Source organism: Nanorana parkeri, unplaced genomic scaffold (assembly GCF_000935625.1).
Source record: "Nanorana parkeri isolate BGI_ZX_2015 unplaced genomic scaffold, ASM93562v1 scaffold49, whole genome shotgun sequence".
Classification (NCBI taxonomy): domain Eukaryota; kingdom Metazoa; phylum Chordata; class Amphibia; order Anura; family Dicroglossidae; genus Nanorana; species Nanorana parkeri.
In genome coordinates this window covers 1,262,491-1,284,268 of record NW_017306317.1, presented here as the reverse complement: position 1 = coordinate 1,284,268, position 21,778 = coordinate 1,262,491, and positions in this window count along the sequence as shown.

Genomic DNA, 21,778 nt, shown 5'->3' with positions numbered 1-21,778 from the left:
ATTGATGCTAAAGGGGGCAATACACCGTATTAAGATATAAGGGTATGCAGACTTTTGAACAGGGGTCATTTCGTTTTTTTATTTGTTGCCATGTTTTGTTTTATGATTGTGCCATTCTTTTATGACCTACAGTTGAATATGAATCCCATAAGAAATAAAAGATATGTGTTTTGCCTGCTCACTCATGTTTTCTTGGTACATATATTACCAATTCTCCAAGGGTGTGCAAACTTTTGAGCACAACTGTATAGCACCTGCCCTTGGCTCTCCTGACGGAATTCAGATGGCAGCCCTTACAGTACTGTAAAAGGCCTTTGCCGAGCAGAGTTTTTTTATGCCCAGTCATTACAAGTGGGGTAGCAAATAGTTTTTTCCATATACTGGAAACATGTTTGCATTATTGATGGGTATATGTTATAGACCCCCTGCCATACAGGTAGAGGAGGAGTTTCAACAACTTTCACAGATAGAGATGGCAGGGAGGCAAGCCAATGTTATAATTAGGGATGTCTAGATACCAGTTCAGATACCAATTTTGTTAGAAAGTAAATAACCCCCCAAAATTCTATAAATACCTAAATAGTATATAAGTAAAGACAAAGCACATAGAAGATAAGCAGGGAAAGCTGGTTATAAGTGACAGTGAGAAAGCACTTGTATTAAACATGTTCTTCTCTTCTGATTTTACTGATGAGTGAGAAGGATATGATAAACAAAGTAAAAACTATGCTAATAATGGACTATATGAAGTTCAGTGGCTAAAAGAGGCTGAGGTAAGAAAGCATCTAGAAAAGCTAGACGTTAATAAACCTCCAGAAGGTTTACATCCGCGAGTACTAAAGAACTAAGGTTATTACCAGACCCTTGTTTTTAATCTTTAAGGACACATTATGATCGGGAGAGGTACCGGAGGACTGAAAGAAAGTGAATGTGGGGCTGATATTCAAGAAAAGTTCAAGATGTGTACCAGGTAACTACTGGCCAGTCAGCCTTACATCAGTTATATGCACAGTCTTTGAGGGAATGGTCAGGGACTATAGTAAAAAATTTGCATGCAACAGTATCATAAGTACGAACTGGGATGGCGATGAGGTTTGAGCATGTCAATATTAATTATGAAATTCTCTCTTCCGTCATATTGAAATGATTGTTGCCTTCAATTCAATTAACGTCAGGCTGCCCTAATTTTGCCAGGCATCCACAAATTCCAGCACCAGATATCTGTTGCTCTGGGCCGGTGATCTTTATAGTCCTTAGTGAAGCACTAAAACCTGATTGTTTATCTAGAGATCTCCCTAGGCATGGGGGCATAGGCATAGGCATGGGGACAGACTTAATGATCTTTTATAATAGGTGTTGTAAATCGCTAATAAAATGGCAATTGTCCTGTACAGCTCAGCTAATCTCCTACAGATTGCATAGTGGATAAGGACACAATGTGTGGTATCCCACTGTCAAAAAATTACGATATTAACCCAATTTTCATAAATCGGAATTGTCACATTTGCTGAGAACGGAGCATGCTTCCATTGAAACGTGTGGTGGCAGCTATTATTTTGTGCATAAAGGGTTAATTGCAGAGTTAACCAACCCTAAAGATGATCGCTCTCAGTCTGCTGGCCTGAGATTGTTGTCCGGTGAGCAAGAAATTTCATGGGCAGGGTAAGGCTGGTAGTGGTATTGTCACATCCTTGTGATGGCTTGCTTAGTCCTGAACTGCATATAGTCACATGTTTTTGGCATACAGTGGGTTCAGACTGTGCTCATCCATCACACTAACCAGCATGTGTTTATGAAAGGATGTTCTTGCCAGACAAATCTGGAATTCCAGTTGATTTACTCTTTCTACATACAGTACCCCACAAATGGTTAACTTACAAACTAAGGTTGATTGGCATTGTCGGCTCACTTCACTTCTGATCGGTCATTCACTCGGCTGCCCTCGGCAGCTTTGTGAATAGACCCCTATATGTATATGGTTAGAAAACTAGTTGCAGGACCATAACCAGAGGGAAGTGAGTGGACCAGATTGGTGAGTGGAGTGGTGATATAGGAGGTGGGAATAAATAGCTCACTCTCAGTGTTTGCTGACAATATAAAGCTATGCAGGGAAATAAGTTTGCTACAAGACATAGAATCCCAGCAGCAAAACCTTTGTAATATGAGTAGTGTGCAGCATCATGGCAGATGAGTTTTAATCTAGATAAATGTAAAGTCATGCATTTGGGAACTAAGAACATGCATACAGATTACACTTTGGGAGGGGTTTTGCTGGGGAAAATGGAGATGGAGAAGGATCTTGGGGTTCTTATAGACAACAGACTCAGCAATGGCATGCAATTCCAAACTGCAACCAATAGAATACTAGCTTGTATTAAAAGAGGGATTTATTCAAGGGATATAAATATTATTTTAACACTTTAAAAAACACTGGTAAGACAGCATTTTAAGTACCCAGTTCAATTTTGGTCACCTATCCTTAGGCGAGATGTCCATGAGCTAGAGAAAGTTCAGAGAAGGAGCAACTACATTATTAAAAGAGGGATGGAGGGCCTGAGTTATCAAGAACAACTACAAAAATTTAATTTGTTCTCCTAATTTGTTCTCCTTGGAGAACAGACACTTAAGAGGTGACACAATCACAATTCTACAAATTCATCAATGGGGACAGCAGTATTGTGAATGCACTACTTAAACCAAGAACCTTGAGGAACACGCAAGGACACAACAAGAATTTGGAGGGGATGTTATATAATCTTAAGCTGTGCAAGGGTTTTTTTTTTTACTGTCAATTGTGGTAAAAATGTGGCATTCACTTTCACAGAGAGCATTAAACATTTGGATGAGTTCCTTAGCTTACAAGACATACAGGGTTATGGGAATTCCTACTAATACACACACAAAATATAGCTTGAACCTGATGGACCTGTATCAACCTATATCTATTTAACTATGCAACTTTGTTTACTTTAAGGCAAAATTAAATACCCCAAAAGCATTGTGTTTTTGGTCCAGTCAAGGAAGGCTGCAGTTATTTATCTATTTATTCCAGTTATATTTTGTCCCCCATAGCTATTATCTGCATCCAATGGTATAACTACAACCATAGAAAACCACATGACTACTATGGGGGCTTATGGAGCCCAATCAGAGCTTCTATGCAAGGAAAACTGACACATACCAAATCTCACCATCTTGGTGAGGTGACTTAAAAGGTTCTCTTCAATGTCAAAGGTGATTGACTTCCTTGACCATTTCAGTGTAACTGAGGCAACTTTTTGTTATAGTACTTATCAGCTGCTTTGCCACTGCTAGCACCACATCCTGCTGCTTTCCACTATTCCACTGACTACCAAAGTAAGGGGATGGAAGTTTCAGGACCAAAAAGGGTACAAGGAGAGGGTATTTCTACTATCAACAATGCAAGATGGGCTTTCCCTTAACACTACTGTAAAGGGGACTTTCCAATGACCACCAATGCAAGGGGGGGGGGCACCACAAATAAAAAGGTTTTATTTTTATGTATTGCCAAAATAAAAAAGGTTATTTGCCCTTGCAAAAAAAGTTGGACATGACCGCTGTAAAACAATTCTAATAGCAAGGAAGAGTGGCCTTTCAGAATCCAAATACATATCTATCTATCAGCATGAACATGAAAATAAAATAAAAATGTAATTCAGTGGTGGTGCTTTAATATTTCACTCATATGCTACTACATTAAGAAGAAATATATTAAGCTACCTACTTTTGTGCATAATGTATCTGACTTGTTTCTAAAGAGAGCAATGACAGCTGTAGCAACATCAGTAAGCATATCAGAAATGGCAGCAGAAAGAGAAAGCAGCTGATTATTCCCAACTAAACATCTAGCATTGTCAGCTGGACTATTTGTTCATATTCACAGTTACATTGAGAAGATAATGAATGTAACACTCTGACTTGCTGCCAACTTAGTCCTCCTCCCCCTTCCTACGTGGACATATTTTGTCAGAATTGGCCTACACTACTGTTTAGGGTCAGAGTTTATTCTTTTTAACAAAACTGCCTCAAAACCGTTTCCTAAATGTAAGCAAATTAAAGCCGAGTTACAGCCCCCCAAAAATATTTTGGTCTCTTACCTGCTTTTCTGTCTATTGAACAAAAATTAGGCTAATACTTACCAATGGAGCACAGGCTTAAAATAAACGGTATGGTTGATCGATAATCACAATACAATGGACATGAGTTTTAACTATTCCCTACTCTATCCAAACCAGTAGAAAAAGTTTAGTTTTAATCATATTGAAGTCCAATCATCCTCGTTAGCCAGTAGCTAGTAGAATGCATGTTAGAAGGTTTATGCCTTCAATAGAAAAATAATACAAGTAAACCTTAGATCAGGGGCGCCCACAATTTTTCATCTGGAGATCTACTTTTCAATTGGCGAGCTCAATGAGATCTACCAACGAAAAAAAAACTGCATTCAGGGGCGGGAGGAGGTGTGGCAGTGCATTGCATTCAATGGCACTGCAGCCAGGCACCGCAGGCAGGCCCCTCGCCCACAGTGCGATCGCCTGCACTCGGAACCCAGGCACATTAGTGCCTGCGTTCCAGTCCAGTGCGATCCGCAAAAATGCTGCGAGCACTATTTTTGCAGATCGCACTGGACCGGAATGCAGGCACTAAAGTGCCTGCGTTCTGGGTGCGGGCGATCACACTGTGGGCGGGGGGCATGGCTGCGGTGCCATTGACTTCAATACAACCCCACGCTCCCTCCTGTCCCTGAACGCAGGGAGTCGGCCGGCTTACATTCCAGTGCGTCCTAGAGGCCCCGGCGTCCTGTCCTCCCGCGGTGCTCGTGTGGCCGACATTGCACATGCTGAGAGGTGTCCTGCCCCTTTCCATCTGCTGCGTCTGACACATTCAGCCGGCAGCTGCACGAGCACTGTGGGAGCATAGCCGTAGCCAGCTCCTTTTGCGCCCGAGGCAAGAAAAAACCATGCCCCCAACACGCGTGTGATGTCACCCAGCGCCCTGCCTCCAGGATTTTTTAAAAATTTTTTACTATTTTTTTATTATTTATGTAATTTTTTTTTCATTTTCACTTTTTTTTTTTTTTTACTCTTGGGGAGGCTACGGTGACATATCTGGGGTCTAAACAGCCTCCTGATATTTCCCTTTTAAAATAGAAAAAGAAATTGAGAACACAAAGTCTTTTTCTGCAGCCTCTGTTCTAAATGAATGGGAAGCACAGAGGCTTCCCATTAATTCATAAAATATTTTACTATCATCCAGTTTCTGAATGGGGAGGAGATTCTCCCCATTGAGAAACTCATGGATGAACAGGACATGATTTAAATCACATCCTGTTCATTCATAACTGGGGACACATAGTAGTATGTGTCCCCAGTTATTTACAAACACTGGAGTGATCAGCTGATCGCTCCAGTGTTTGTCCTGCACAGAGCACCGTTACATATCACTGATATGTACCGATCCTCTGCCGCTCGGCCATGCACACTGGGGCTCATCTTCTTATCGCTATGCGATCGACTGGTAGATCGCGATCGACCTTATGGGCACCCCTGCCCTAGATGATCCACTGTATTTGTTGGTTTTACAACAGAAAAAGGAATATTCAACAAAAGTAATTCTTTACATGCCTTAGGATATTGTACTATGAATGAGAGGAGATTACTTGGCAATATAACAGGACACATTAACTGTGTTTTGTTGTCTATCACTCCTCCTTTCTCTTTTGGTTTGTGTATTTCTCTACTGTATATATTATAAACTAGTTTTGTTATGTTATCTGCATACAGCAAGCTTAATTTCCAAAATGTGCAGTGTTTCGCAGAAAAAAAGCTACCCTCAGAGATCAGACATCCAACAGACTTGGCAAGTGTAAAATATCCATTTGGAGACATTTGCTAATACATTTATGCTGTAAGGTAAAACAGGTACTTGCAAATTAAATTACTTTATATAAACTGAAAAACTTTACATTCTTAAAATTGTTCAGCTAAAACAACTTAAAGATGTGTGGATAGCCAGAGTGTTCATTTATTTTATAACAAGTGGAAATTCACCAAGAAATGTTATTAGATAAATGACTCTTGCCAAGTTATTAATTAAGACTAAATGCATTAGTGTTAGTGAAATATTTCCCTTCAAATCACTCTGAATGACAAAATCAAGTACAAGGAAACATGGTGTAAATATTTTTAGCTACCTTTTGTTGAAGTTAGTTTTGTATTTTGTGTTGACAGCTGTGTGATAAATATATTTATTAGACAATTAGTAGGGTTACATTTACAAGAATAAATAATGTATTTGCTTTCCTGTTTTTTAAAGTCTTTGTTATTCTATTACCTGACTAACGTCAGCTCATTGTACATTGCAGAATAGTTTATTGTTAAAAAGTATTCTTATTATCATTTTATAAATGCTAACAGTTTAAGAAGCTTGGTGCATTGAAATCAACAAAGGTTAATGCTTATACACCGCATATAGTACAAATTGCAGACTGGCAAAAGGTAGATTTTTGTTTTTTCATTTTCTATTATTCTCTGTATTGCCCACTTTGAAGCAAATATTGATGCAGATACACAGGATCAAAAGTACACGCAGATCATATTGCAGGTAAATAATTCATTGCCATTTTCAGTAAGGTATTGTTTAAACACTTCAGCACTTAGCATTTGTTTACCCCTTATGGACCAGAGTAAATCCTACATTTCAGCTCTGGGTCTATTGATTCAGCAATGACTTTGTCATTACTTACAAAGTCAATGCCATATATTGTTTTTTTATTTTTATTTTTTACAAACAAGATTTTGTTGTGGCGGTATTGTCGTCTACGGTTTGTTATATTTTCTATATATTTCAAAGGCAACAATACGTAAAGATAATTGAAGAAATATGCAAGTAATCTACTACTGAAGGTGCAAACTTTATTCTGTGATTGGCCCTGCTTTTCATGACACTAAACTGAAGTCCCTACTAAGAACCACAATTAGGCTGCTTACAAAGGACATTAAGGTAATTAAAAAATTCACTCAAAAGCACAAAAACATTTGCATATACTTTATAAAGGGTACTATAATATATATACTGCACATTTCGCAGTAAATTACATTGTACCTGATGCATTGTACTTTAAATACTTTTCGCTGCTCATCGCTATACACAGTGCTGTCCATTATATACTCCACACTTAATAGTTGCATAGAATATGTTATATATTATACACTGAGTGGCCAGTTTATTATGACCACCTGACGTTTGTAGGCAAATTAGCTATAATTAGCTATCATTTTGCGCTGAAGTTGCTAGAGGGCCAGACCATTATAAATAGGGAAGCAGGTTGTTTGCCACAACAGTAGAAGTTATTTTTTTTTAAGATATGGGTAAACAACGCGATTTAACAGCCTTTGAACGTGGCATGATTGTTGGCGCGAGACATGGAGGTGGTATCAGCAAAAAAGCAGAATTCGTTAAATGTTCAAGAGGGGCTCTTTGTTAAAGTGTTTAAAGACTGGACTGTCAGCCGAAAATCTGGGTCTGAACGTGCGAATTGTGGCCGTCAGCGACTAGTCAATGTTAGGGCAGAACGGATAGTGGCAAGGCTGGTAAAAGGAAAACAGAAGGGCAACAGTGCAATGTCAGATTCCTCGCATCACCTTTCAACATCTCGTGTAGTCACGAGGTGGCCCAACGAAGTCATCTCGTGGAGTTATCTTGTGGCCCAACGAAGTACTGATGGGGTGGTCATAATAATCTGGCCACTCAGTGTATATACTACACACTGCCTATTTGTATACATTGTGCTGTGCATTATATATTTTACACTGTTCTGCTCTATACACAGTGGTGTACATTATATACAATTCACTACATATGCTGCCATACAGACTGACACATGCTCTGTTCTATACATTGTGCTGTAAACTATATGCATTACTCAGTGAAAAGCAACTTTATTCACACAAACTGAGGCTCACACCCCGCAGTTCGAGTTTTATTGTGTAGGCTAAGTGTGTAAACTCTATGTCAGATGGTACCAGAGCTTACACAGGGTTGATAATGTCCATCCCTTGCTCATGGGCCTGATGACTGGCTGATGAAACCACAGCACTGCATCATGGGAGAATTTTTTTTTTTTTTGATCTGATGGAGAGGCAGGTAAGGGCTTTGAAAGAGAGTCTACATGGTACACTTAAAGTGACACTAAACTCAGGAGTTAAACACCTAAAATGCACTTAGATACCCTATTAACAAAAATGTACCTTATTTTTTCATCACTCAGCTGTAGATCATCAAATCATCTCTGAGTATGTGCTGACACTGTCTTTCTTTCTGGAGGGAGGGTACTATAGTTTAATAATTTCTATTGAGTTTGTTGTCCATCACGGGAATGAGCTTAGAGCGGTGGCTACTTTACAACAGACACAGGGACCATGGGGAACAAAAATAGCCACTTTCTAGAAGAAATTACAGTGTCGGCATGAATCCAGGGGTGATTTGAGGATCTACAGCCAAGTGATACACAAATAAGAAACATTTGTGTTATTAGTTACAGTACTTGAATGCATTTTTTAAATTTAACACCTCAGTTTAGTGTCACTTTAAAGAAAAATAAACCAGGCAGCAAATGCTGTGTATATTTAAATTACTTATATCACTATAATGCATTTGAAATTATAAATAACAAAGTAGCTAACATTTCACTGTAAAAAAAAAATATTGTAAAATCTCTGTTTTTTTTTTATAAATTCTTTATTTATTTCAGGTTAACAGATTATTTGTTGTATATAGAAAAACGGAAACTGTGCCTGTGTGGACTCGCAGGTCCGGGCATATATGGAATACGTACATTAAAACATCAGCAAGAAAGTAGCATACATGGTACAGAGAAGGGTGAAAAATCCTTATTGGCGTCATTGGAACGCAGCTGAAGGGAGGGCACCCTCTCACGGAAACCCAGGGGTGTAGGAGTACGTCGGGACCGTCTCCCAGTTAGTATGTGGCACAGGATAAACTAAAAAATTGATTTATTATAGGGGGATATGACTGTAATCCTGGGGGAAATTGAGTCTCTGTCGCCCCGCCTTTGAGGAAAGGCCAGCAATAGCGGCATGGAATAGGGGTCGGGTCCTTCCGAACATAATAGCCTTCCCCGGCCTAAGTGTGAGGGGTGCAGTCATGGGGTGTTGCTGATGTTACCATGTTTACGGGAGAGGAAAGGAAGGAGTGTAGCATAAACAGGGGGTGGAAAACACAAGACAAGACAAAAGAGGGGGAAGGGGTAAGGGGGCTGAAATGAAGAAGGATGGGTTGATCGCTGCATGACATCGCCATAAGTTAGGAATCCATGATCGTGCGGTATTCCGAGGAAGAGGTAAAATCTATCCAGTAATACCAGGAGGCTGAGAATCTGGAGGAGGTGCCTCGGATGGAACTGGTGAGGTCCTTCATGAGTCTGATGTCGTTTATTTTGGAGAACCAAAGCTTGACCGAGGGCGGGGTTACCTGTTTCCAGAGTAATGGGATGCAAGCTCGAGCGGTGTTCAGTAAGTGGATAAGAACCGATCTAGAGTAACTCTCTTAGGCGAGAATTGGTTATGATGGAGAAGGAAGAAGGCCGCATCCATTGGGACGGCGTGGTCTGTGAATTTTTGGGCAATCTCTCGGACCTGGGTCCAAAAAGGGCTCACAAGGGGGCATGACCAAAAGATGTGGAGCATGTCTGCGGGTGATGAGCCGCAGCGCCAGCATGTGTCTGGTATTTCGTGGAGCATCTGATGGAGTTTATGGGGGGTTCTGTACCAGCGCGTGAGGTTTTTTTAGCCCAGCTCCTGATATTTGTTGCAGATGGATGACTTCAGGGAGTACTGCAACAATCTGTCTCTTTCGATCTGTGAGAAGTGGATCTCCATTTCCCGCTCCCATTGGTCTATAAAGTACAGTGGGGGGTCTAGGTCGATGTTGAGAGCTATCTGGTAACAGAGAGATAATGTTTTCGCTATTGGTCTTGTGTCAGCACAAGTTTGTTCGAAGGTGGAGAGGTTCCGCGATTAGGTTGAGGGTTAAATCTCTGTTTAAGCACTTACATGTTCTATTTATTTTACTAAGCTAGTGAATTTATATAAATAAAAAAGGACTTGGTACAGAATGATCTCCGCATTCTATTGGCAAATAGAACAGTTTTGAACAATATGAACATGTTATTTTTGGAAGTAATTGAAGTGCTGTTCTAATGCTTAGTGCCTTAGAGTATTTTCCAATATGCACAAGGAAAGTTGCATCTGGCTCTGGTGAACACAATGGACCTATATTTTATTAGCTATGTAGTAGAATTAGATTTTTTTTACAGGGAGAAAGATGTAGGGCCTGTATTACTTTTTAAAACTCTACCATATATTTAGCAGATTCTTTGTTTGAAATTGTGGGTATGTATTATAAATTGTATTTATAGGGTGCATGATAAATAAATTATACTTGATTATGACTGCCCATGATAGCATTACTTTAATAAAGAGATTTAATGTATCTGATTATTATATTTTTCACTATCCCGGTTATTTTTTTTCCAAACACCTAAATATCTTAACCTCTTGCCGTCCGCCCGTAGTAAAAAAATAAAACCCCCAGTGGTGAATAAATACCACCAAAAGAAAGCTCTATCTGTCCCCAAAAAAGGGTATAAAATTCATTTCAGTACAGCGCTGCATGACGGAATAAATGTCAGTTAAAGTACCGCAGCGCTGAATACTGAAAAATGGCCTGGATGGGAAGGGGGTTTAACACCGCGGATGTCAACTGGTTAATATGGTATGATGTAGCTAAAAGTATATATAGTTAAATTGTACTGATGACAATAAGTAAACCATCAAATTTAATTTGGTGTAGAATGATATTAGTATAGTGTATAATTAACATTAAATAACAGTATGAGAAGTTCTGTGACCCATTATTCTTTGTGTGACAATAGATTCCATGTACTAAAGGAGTAGAAGATGTTCACTTAAAGCAGAAGTAAATTGAATATTTTTACATTTCTTCCCCTTTCCCTGTCCTTTGATTTTCTGCCCCAGTGACAGAAAATCTCCCTAAGAAGGACTCAGACAGCAAAAAAAAACCTGAAAAAGGTTTTATCTTTCCATGGATCTACTCAAACTTAGGAAAAATGTTTAGGCTGGAGAGTTCTTTAAAAGGAAATTCAATTCAATTCAGAAAAGAAAAAAGTGCATTTATATATTTTTTTGCATAGAATCCAGTAAAGAAGCATTGCAACCATGATAAGTAAATCACAGGTGCAATGCTCTGACTCCTGCATACTGTTCCCGCCATCCATGTCTGTACAATGGACTACAAGTGCTGTAACATCACTTCATTGAAACTGGAAGTTCCTCTGCCATGGTGGCTGATGGGACGGTAAAAAAAAAAGAGATCTGTGAATGGATGATGCGTCTGTGTGGGCAGATCCATGCACAGCTGTGCCAAGTTTACAAAGGAAAATAAGTCTGTGGGAAGAAGAATCGTATGATTCAGGTAAGTGGGGGGTAGGAGTGGATTGGGGGGTCTGCGAGCTGACCATGTTTCATGCTATACACTAGATATGGGTGCAACATGAAACATAGTCAGAATGGTAAACTAAGCCTTTAAATTAAACTGTAATGTTTTATAAACCTCTACGTGCTATTATATAATTTTGGCAATCATTTCTTGGGGTGCTCACCTGATTATAATTTGAATAATACATATTTTCCACTTACTTCTTAATGGTTTGTGTAAGGTTACATATTCACTTAAAGGTGTCTAGTGACTGTAACATGTCCCAGTTAGATGTCTACACAACTTATTGAAGTAATACATCCTAATAAGACATGCTGCATCTACAAAACACAGTGCAACACATAGGAGCTTAAAGGCAGCATATGAACCCTTTTTCAGCACTAAACAGGTTATTTTAATAAATAAGACCTGGCATGTGTTTGATGGTCATTTCAAATACAATAAAGCCATTGAATAGCAAAGATAAATTATCTCTTTAACAGTAGTGACAAACTGTTATGTGGAAAGTTACAAGGACAGCATACCGAGATACAGCGCTCGATCAGGGGGGTCTTATACAATATAATATTGGATGTACTTGTTCAGTTGAGCGGCTTCAGAAGCATACGGACCGGGGTGTCCGACCGATTGGTGAGTCTAACAGAAAAGGGAGGGGAGAAGCGCTGCAAACCAAGTGGAAGAGCAGGGCGATTTTTATAGTAAATGGGGGCTGGGAAAATAAGGGCCAGTTGTGATTCCCGACCCTTTAGTGGTAGATCCAATTTCTCCAGAATGACCAAGAAAACATAAAATGTGTGATATGGAGATGAGTAAAATTGTGTGGAAAATAACTCAAAACAAATGTAGCAACTTACCCTTAGGTAAGCAGTGTTGCGATATCAGCGGCGAGGAGTAGAGGTGGGTGGTTTCGGTGTTCCAAATGGTCTTTGCTGTGGCCCGTTGTTTGGTGGGATGTCTGTCGTCTGCAGTCCTGTTGATTGAAGATAGCGAGGAAGCCGAGGTGGTGGCGGTGTGGTCTTTACTTGCCTTGCGTTGTTTGGTGGGATTTCTGTCGTCTGTTGTCCTGTTGATTGAAGATAGCGAGGAAGCCGAGGCGGTGGCGGTGTGGTCTTTACTTGCCTTGCGTTGTTTGGTGGGATGTCTGTCGTCTGTTGTCCTGTTGATTGAAGATAGCGAGGAAGCCGAGGCGGTGGCGGTGTGTTCTTTTACTTGCCTTGTGTTGTTTGGTGGGATGTCTGTTGTCCTGTTGATTGAAGATAGCGAGGAAGCCGAGGTGGTGGCGGTGTGTTCTTTACTTGCCTTGCGTTGTTTGGTGGGATTTCTGTCGTCTGTTGTCCTGTTGATTGAAGATAGCGAGGAAGCCGAGGCGGTGGCGGTGTGTTCTTTTACTTGCCTTGCGTTGTTTGGTGGGATGTCTGTTGTCCTGTTGATTGAAGATAGCGAGGAAGCCGAGGTGGTGGCGGTGTGTTCTTTACTTGCCTTGCGTTGTTTGGTGGGATGTCTATCGTCTGTTGTCCTTTTGATTGAAGATAGCGAGGAAGCCGAGGCGGTGGCGATGTGTTCTTTACTTGCCTTATATAAGGAGTGTTATAAAATCATCGGCGACGAGTGAAGATGGATGGTTCTGGTGTTCCAAGATGGGATGTCTGTTGCCTGTTGTTTTGTTGATCGAGGCTGGCGAGGAGGTAGAGGCGGTGTCTTCTTCACTTGCTGGTCAAGGAGGGGGGTTTAGGCGGTTATGTCCTAGGGGGATGAGTCCGAGGTCTTCCCTGGTAGTGTCACACTGTGACAAGGAGATTGCAGACAGGGGGAGGGGCGGGCTGTGGCGGTACTGGGGCCGATGGTCTCTGCGATGTGGAGGATGCCGGTGATGTCACACTGCGTTTGTGAAAGAGGTGGGGGACGGAGATAGCAGCCCTAGTGGTGTGCGGCGTAAGGGGGCCTGTGGTGTCACACTTGTGTGTGTGACGGCGGTGGGGGACACAGGCAGCTTGTGTTTACTGCGAAGCTGCGGCAATGATCTGGGTGCCAGAGCGCTGGGCAGTGGTGGCGGGCTGTAGTGGAGCGCTATGTTCGTACCCGGTGCTGGCAGAGCACACGGGCATGGGTTGCGGGGAGTGTGTGCCGAAGGGGGCGGAAAAAGGGAGAAGGGACACAGGCAGCTCATAATCCCGCGATGCTGCGGCAGTGATCCAGGTGTCTGGCAGGCTAAAGTGGGGCACTCTGTTCTGGCCCGGTGCTGGCAGAACACACGGGCACGGGTCGGGTGGAGGCTGTATATGTATCAATCGAGGTGGAGGGGGGGGGAGAGAGAGGGACACAAGAGGCAGTAGTACCGCGATGCTGCGGTCGTGATCCAGGTGCCTGGCAGTTGTTGCAGGCTGGCGGAACACACGGGCACAAGTCGGGTTGAGGGCTGGGTGTGTAACAGACGAGGCTACGCGTTTCGAAGTAAAGCACTTCTTTTTCAAGCCAGGGATGGGAAAGAAATGGCGGGGAAAACTTTTTAAAGGGACGAACACCAATGGGCGTGAATCAAAACGGAGAGACAGCCTTGGAAGATATATAATTACAATCCATCAACGTCATACAAATTGCCAAACAGTGGCAAAACATGTTTCATAGCCTAGTTTTTGATCTTGCTTTCAGTACCACATGGTCCAGAGATGAAGTAGTTAGTATGTTAAAATAAAAATTACAATGACATATTTTAGAGACAATATCCAGACATATAGCACAGTAGCTGCAGTATATGTAAGCAGCTTGATTGGGCCGCAGTGTAAAAGGGAATAATTAGTCATTTTCTAATCAAGAAAAAACAATTATAGTGTGTTAGAGAGCAGCCAGAATAATTTTATAAAATCACTGCACAATGTGTCAGCAGTTCTAATCGGCTGCTATGTCAGAAGGAAAGTTTAGGCTGTTGTTATTGTGAAAAAAAGTAGTTTAATATGTCAGATTAAAGAGCCAGAAATATTGCATTGACATGATGCCTGTCATGTAGATTGCAAAATAAAAACTAAAGTGTATTGTTTCAGACACAAAAAAAACACAAAATCTGTTTATTCTTGAGAGAGTAGACATGTATAATCATGAAACATAATTTTTCTGGGTCAAAAGGCAGAAATATAGAAAAGATTTGAGTATGTAAATCTTTTGACTAGGCTGTCATTTAAGAGGGAGAGTACAGGCAGCTGTTATCCACAAATAACAATCAGTATGTACACTTTTTAAAACATAAGTCGGAAATATAGCATAGATTTGATGCAGAGTATGCAAGTCTTCTTATTAGGCTGCAATTTCAGAGGCAAAGACCAGTAAGGTGTTATTTAGAAATAATAATTACACTGTCTTTTTTATACCAAAGCCAGAAAAATTGTACAAACTTGAAGTGCACAGCATGTTATACTTTTTAAAAGAATGCAATTTGAAAGGGTGAGAGCAGACACATTTAGTCTGGAATTAAAAGCCAGACAAATTGTACAGATTTAATGCACAGTATGTTATCCTTTTTGGTAAGATGCAATTTTAGAGGAAGAGAGCAGGCAGATTTAATTTTTTGTGACAATCAGTCTAGAAATATCTTTAGAGTTAGTAAATGACAGCTGAAGAGGCAAAGCTATGCCACAGAGCTGGGTGAGAATATTGAGGGGTTATCTCAGGTGTGATGGACCACCCACTGCAAAGGGGCCATTCTTACATTAGATTACCTGGGGACCTGGTATTTTGGAAAAGGAATATGTAATATCAATAGATGTAAGGTATGAGTTCTCTGTAAATATGGACAAAACTATAGAAGATGGAGTAGGATAGAGCTAATAGGAAACGCTCACAGAGTTATAAGCCTGAGATTTAACATACACTATACAGGGGGTTGATTACAATTATGATTACAAGAGATATGTTACAATTGCAACAAATGTTATTCTCATAACATTATGAATGTGTTTACTGTATTTCAAGAAAAGTTACTTCTTTTCATAGGTCTCAGTAGAAAAACTACTGATTACCAAGTGATTTAGAAACTGCATGCTGTAACTGGGGATTGTAATAATATCAACCATGTTTTTATTCCCCTGAGTGAGACCCAATATTCCTTTTAAATCCTGTGTTTTTTATACTATTTAGAAACCTTGCATAGTTTGTCTAGAGACTAGCACTCTCTTAATCAGTATTATACCTAAAGAAGACTACAAGGGCATTTGTATGCACAAGCACACATCTCATTCCGGTTTATATATTTATATTATATATATTCCAAAAGATGGCAAACATTACCGTCTTTTAAATGCAAGTGAAAACTTTTTATTCATCCTTCCATGAAATACACTAGGAAGTTGGAAAATGTGCTCATATGTAAGGGGTACCACAAAAATGATTCTCAAAGTAATTATCAATATAAATCAGACTTTCATGGTACTCACACAAATACATATACATCAGCAGACAATAGTTTTTGTTCAGATTCATCAGCAAAGAGTGTGGTCAAATCTACAACAAACAGAAAACTTTATATCCAAAAACATGGGTAAAAGCTTTAAAATAAAGGGATGTATTACATGTGATACCAGATATGTCACATATTTGTTGGAGTGCCCATGTAGCCTACAATATGTGCGCAGGACAACAAGTTCCCTGAAAGTAAGGATTAGTAAACATATTAAGAACATTAAAAAGGTATACTAAAATAAATGTTTCCAAACATTTCAAATTGTTCCACAATAAGGATACCAAAACACTAACTATAATGGGTATTGCTAGGGTTAATAGACATTGGAGAGGAAGTAACTTCAGTAGGATATCACAGAATGAATCAAGGTGGATATTTGCGCTGAATACGATGAAACCGAAGGGTTTAAATGTGGAATTCTATTTAAATTGTTTCCCTAACAACAGCTGAACATGGTAGCGCTATGGTTCTAATTATTCCTCACTGATACATCCCAAATGTTATTTCCTATCATTTATTTTTGATATATGTTCATACATTTTTATATATATTTTTATAATTTACATAATTTGAAAATATGTAATTATTCGGACACAGAGAGCTTGTGAGGTTTTGATTCTCCCATTCCACCTTTGTATGGTTCCAATAAAGGACTTTATTGTGTTATAGACATTTAGTGGTCATATAAGATATTACAGCCTTATGTATATTACAATCAAAGAGGATAGTAGAAACTAATGCACTTTGAGGACATTTAGTGGTGGAAAAATATTTTGCACTTTTGTTTTGCTATAAATGGATGGGTCTGTGGATATCAGCATGTACGCAGTCCAGAGAAAGTCCTTGGTGATGAAACACATTGTTAGGTGGACACAGGCTGACATCATCACGTCCGGTCGAGGGAGCGCATGCATTCATGTCTCCAGAGAAAGGGAAAATTAGGACGTATGCTAAAGGCAGTCTGCTCCCCTCACCGTTATGTTCAAAATATCCGACTTGCCCATGTTGATCTTGAAATTGGATAGTTCCCCATAAGTACGCAATTCAGACAGTATATGCGGGATTGAGATACGTGGGTCATGAACGTAAAAAAGGATGTCGTCCGCATATGCTGCAATTTTGTACTCCATGGTTGGAGAGGATATGCCATGAATGTTAGGGTTATTACGTATAGTAGATAAAAAGGGTTCAAGGGAGAGAACAAACAACAGCGGCGAGAGAGGGCAGCCCCGGCGTGTGCCGTTGTGCAACGAAAAGGGGGGGACAACATGCCGTTCACTTTGACTCTGGCGGTTGGAGAGGAGTACAGTGCGGTTATCCACGCCAACATCCGGGGACCAATGCCCAGGGAGGTCAGCGTGGAGAACATGAATCCCCTGTCCACTCTGTCAAATGCTTTATCGGCGTCTGTAGCCAAGAGTAGGACTGGTTTATTGGGTTAGGTTTTATTGTTGCGGTGGTCCCTGTCCCGGTGCTTTTAAATGGACAGACCGGTTTTTGCTACATGTGAATGTTCTTATGGGCAAATGTGAGTAGTTTTTCATTTTTGAATGAAGCACAGTTTTTAATACTATACAATGCGTTTTTTTTTCTTTTTGAGTAAATGGAGAACATTGGCTTGCATTCCTGGGAATACTAGAGTTGAAACCTTTTGGATGGAATGAATACTGGGAGGAATCCAGGAAACATATCGCACTAAGTGAGGTATGACCATCCTCTAAAAAGGGGTCATCTAATTCCGGTGAGTGAGGGTCTTCTGTAACTTTTTCACTGAGGGTGGATTACAGCATGTAATACAACACAGAGTGGTTGCTATTTTTTTTTTGTCAGGTCTTGGATCACGGTGATGAATTCAAGTAACTAAATATGGATTTATTTATCTTGCATATCAATAAGAGCACTGGATACATTGGACTCTAAGAAAGAGCATTTATTTGTGAACTTTGTATACACATTGTCATTGTCATGTATATCACATTTGATGGTATGGATGGATTATGTATTTTTAGAATGGAACTTTAATTCTTATAGTGGGTGGCAGATGGATTGATGCACAAATTAGTATATAGTTGCTTGCACTTTTTTGTACATAGTGGTGGTAATGAAAGTTTTAAACCTTATAGTGCAGTGCACTTTCATTCATCCGTTAGGGTGAGACACACTAAGCACAGCAGTTTATTGGGTTTGATTGTATCCTGAGTGTAGATCGTATATATATCTAGACACAGGAGGACCTGTGGAGAAGTGAATAGTTGCAAAAAAAGTTTAAAACAGTGGAGGGGGAGGAATCATGATTTGGAGTTGGACCTTAAAGTGACACTAAATTCAGGAGTTACATCTTAAAAATGAATCAAGTACTTTAACTAGTAACACAAATGTATCTTATTTGTGTATCACTCAGCTGTAGATCCTCAAATTAACTCTGAATTGGTGCTGATACTGTCCTTCCTTCTGGAGAGGGGCTACTTTTGTTCCCCATGGTCCCTGTGTGTGTTGTAAAGTAGCCACCGCTCCAAGCCTGCTCCCATGATGGACTACAATTGCATACTTAGTTAGATAATGTGCATTGATGTTATAGACTATCACAGGAGTGCGCTTGGAGCAGTGGCTACCTTACAACACACACTCCAGAAGGAAGGACAGTCTCAGCAGAAATTCAGAGATCATTTGAGGATCTAGAGCTGAGTGATACACAAATAAGTTACATTTGTTATATGCACATACTGTATATGTATAACAATATGTATATTGTTAATAATTACAGTACTTGAATGCATTTTTAAGATTTAACTCCTGAGTTTAGTATTAGTTTAATGTGAGAATTATTAAATAAGGACTTTGTCATAAAGGTTACTGCATAATTTTTCATTAGTATATTTTAAAAAAGACAGAAAAAGGATATGAAAGTTGATTAGCTGCTTTTAGATTTTTAATGGGCAGTTTTGACCAATCCTGGCTGAGAACTAGTGGGTGTACCATTGCTTTATGATATCTCTCAGAGACTAGAATTACAGTGGACTGCATCTTTCCTTCCTTCCTTCCATGCCAGTTTATTTGTTTATTTTATATTGTTGAAAATCTATTGAGGGGAAGACAACACCAAAATGTAGTTTTGTAATGTCTAGGCCTGTGTAGCAATACATAAGATAGTGATGGGGATATTTTACTAGAGACACTTGGAACTGAAAAAAAAACCCATGGAATTCAGTTTATATAATCAAAATAGAATACCTACATACAATAAACCTGAAAAAAGTAAAAACCTAAGTCCACAAAGTTCCAGCTGCAATAAAACTTGTAAAAGGTTGAATGAGGTTAATTGGTCCTTTCAATTTCCAGTGCGATGTAAAATCATACATTGTTAATAAAATAATGAAATATCTTTTTAGTAATAAAAGTTATAGTTACTTTATTTAATTTAAAACCAGTGTCCAAAAGCAGATTATTAATTGAACAGAACCTCAGCTGCAAACAAACGTTGTCATATTTTCTATAAACACTTAATTCCAATATTTTTAAAATAATTCCTGTTTAGGTGTGTTTCGTTTAAAACCAAAATTTAACAATGCAAAGTGCTTAGTAGAATAATGGACTTGGCTTGTGATAAAGAGATTATCTCCTTTGGTCATCGTCTTACTGTTGATTACATCTCCTAAAGTACAGGAGCTAGGACGGGACCCCATAGATGAGACATTGGGGGGGATTTACTAACCTAAACACACGCACGCACTAAGTGCGTGTGATTTTTACACAGCAAAACATATTTATCACCCAAAAGTCTCTAAAAGCATATTTCCACTAATGCCATATATGGAAAAATCATGCACATAATGCATATATAATGCTGCTTCACAGTTTAGACAAAAATGGTTAGCTCATGCATTTACATTCCTGCATTCATCAACGCAAGCAACACAATGTAGAGCTAATTTACACAACATCACCTTGCAATTCATGCAGGGCTTTGCACAACATACCTGCTGGGTGTGTACACACTACAAAGGTGTCTAGATTCCACCAATAGATCATGCTGGGAGGGAACACACTACAGAGGTGTATACTTGTTCGTGGCGTGTTTATAAGGTTAGTAAATCAACCCCATTGAGTTGAATATGAGGATGATGGACAAGAAAAGGGTGGTCTGACCGCTAGGAACTTTCTCTTGGGAATAGTACACTCCTGTGACAAGCAAGTGATTTGAGTCGGCTACACACTTGCCCTGTGTCCATGGTGTGCGACTCCATCTGGTTCCCTCTTTCTCTCACCTCCCCTTCTGGGGGATATCCCTATATGTTGGAAGTGAGGAGGCTGTGATTGTGTCCTGGTGCCCGCCCACCTGTCCTGAAGCACTAGCACCCATTTAGAGGAAATTGTGTACGTGGATATTGACGGTTTAAATCAAGCCCTATAAGTACATCCTCTGCTCTGCTGCTCCTGAAGAAGCAGTAAATACCGTGAAATGTGTTAAGTTCTTCATATCCTTCCACATATTTCTCTATCAACTTAGATCAGCTCTCTATATAAGTATACTTTGGGTTACCTACTTTGAATAAGTCTTTGGAAGTGATATGTATGTCTGGGAAGTGCAATAATTATGAGCAGAAGTGATTGTATCAAGTTTTTTAATATTTTATGATGGAATTAATAAACATATTTTATTATATCTACATGATGGTTGTGTGAGTGCCTAAAAATCCTGTCCTTGTTTTGTGTAATAAAATGTGTTAATGTGGCACTCTCTACCTCCCTTCACTATATACTAAGGGGTCATACCTGGCAGAGAGCTGACCACTTTGAAACAAATGGTATCATGCTTTCTTTGAATTTATAGCACCATTTTAATTATTACGGCCTTTGTACAGTCAGCCAGCTATTAAAACAAAATCCAGACTGTAATACAATTCATAAATCTATAAAGTTAATCAATTGTCGAAAGCTGTTAAAGTTAAATATTTTTTAAACATCTTTCTTCATTTATTGAAACACTGTACCAGATTATGTCATGCAGTTTTTTCAATTTAACTAGTGCGTACAGACACTAATAAATATGGCCTGAGAATGTGGGCTTTGATGACCCCCCCCCATGAAAGGGTTAGGGACACTGTGATACACTATCATAATGTAGTCATCTGTGGAGTCCTATAATCAGTATATAGAACCTATGGAGACTGCCATTGATGACCTCCTTCTCAAAATGCTTATTCTATGCAGAATTTACTTTGAGAGTGCTAAAGTTTAAGCTTAAAGTGTCACCACAGGTTCACTTCTACACACAAGGGAGCCTGTAAAAGAAAAAGAGTGAATACACTTACCTTTCTAGTGGTGTTTGGAATATATACAACCGCCTTAGCCATCTCCTCACTGATCATGACCTCCTCGGCCCCTTACATTCTGGCTTTTGCCCCAATATTCCACTAATGACTTATTAACTGCTAAAAACAATGGCCGCTCCTCCTTACTCTTGCTCTTAGACCTTTCTGCTGCTTTTGACACAGTTGACACCTAAAAATCCACCTCCTTCTTTCCTCTTCCTCCTTCCATAGAGGTCCCTCAAGGCGCTCTCCTTGTGCGTCTTCTTTTCTTTACCTACACGTCCTCCCTTGGCCGGTTGATAACCTTGCATGGCTTTCAATAGCTTCCAATACCATCTCTATCATGATACTCCACAAATCAAACCCTTGGTGTCCCCGTGCATTGCTAATTTACTAACTGACATATCAGTCTGGATGTCACAACACTTTCTAAAACTCAATCTTTCAAAAACACAACTGC